Here is a 1,164-nt window from a genome sequence, read left to right as displayed (position 1 = left end):
AACTGACAGTACGCATGATATCATGCTATAGAATGACAACATTGAAAGCCTAAAACGCCATGTTCCCTTAATACAGTACCTTTACTGTAGTACAGTAAATTTTAATAGCTTGGTATAGGAAGAATGAAATATTTCAATAGTCACTAAATCACAAACACACCTCAAGGACGGCAACATGAACTTTATGTTAGGACTTTAATGGTGTTTGGACTAAATGTTGACCTATTTAATGTTTTATAGAAGATACAGGTGTCTAGCCTGCTAACAATATGGGTCTAATGGTGGCAAGAACAGCTGCCTCGATGGAGAACAGGTGAGGGTCATCCACATCAGGGCAGCTGACTCTCATGAACTCCGCCAGGCGAAGCAGGTACTCGATGTTGTGGCCCGACTTCCCCTTGCACACTGCGATCCGAGCAGCAATTTCCTTTGTGCTGGCAGGCCCCAGGTAAATAGGGTTGTCAGGTGTGGCGATGTAAACCAGAGCCTGGACAGGTGACTGGTTTGCGCCCTGCGGGAAGAACTCTACGATCTGGGTCAGGTAGCCGCCTATTACCGCCTCCCTCACATTCAGGTACTTGAGAGACTCCTCGACCTGAGAGCCAGTCACTTCGAAGGCAACACCCCATGTGCACGCCTGTGTATGAAAACACAAGTTTAGTCACAGCTAGTGAGGAGAATGCGTATTTAAAGGGATAGTTCACCCAAAAATAAAAATGGTAATTTGCTCAATCTCATGTTGTTCTAAACCCTAATGACTTTCTTCCAGCAGAAATGAAGTATGTCAGGCAGAATGACAGCCTCAGTCACAATTTACTTTCATTGCATCTATTGGTTTCTATACAATGGAAGTGAGTGGAGACTGAAGCTATCATTTAATTTAACATCTTAACCCCCGGTTTCACAGACAAGGCTTAAAGCCTAGTCCCAGACTAAAATGCATTGTCTGGGCTGTTTTAACTGAAACGAAATTTCACTGACACCTCAATATGTCAGTGCCATTGTTGTGTCTCAATATGCACATGAGTAATGTTATTTTCTAAGGCACGTTTATAAGATACTTAAACGTCCTAATTTAACTATGGCCTAATCCTGGTTTACTCTAAACCCGGATTGTGAAATCAGGCCTTAGTGTTTAGCACAGGGCTGGCCAACTTCAGTCCC

General features: G+C 43.4%; 1 pseudogene; it reads right to left on the bottom strand.

Annotated features, from left to right (window-relative positions):
- Nucleotides 1-6: 6 nt before the first annotated feature.
- The window catches only part of LOC107575076 (glutathione-specific gamma-glutamylcyclotransferase 1-like), a 2,286-nt pseudogene continuing 1,128 nt past the window's right edge, over nt 7-1,164 (bottom strand).

This window comes from Sinocyclocheilus grahami, unplaced genomic scaffold (assembly GCF_001515645.1).
Source record: "Sinocyclocheilus grahami isolate Dianchi unplaced genomic scaffold, SAMN03320097.WGS_v1.1 scaffold2456.1, whole genome shotgun sequence".
Classification (NCBI taxonomy): domain Eukaryota; kingdom Metazoa; phylum Chordata; class Actinopteri; order Cypriniformes; family Cyprinidae; genus Sinocyclocheilus; species Sinocyclocheilus grahami.
This window is presented reverse-complemented; position numbering and strand designations above follow the sequence as displayed.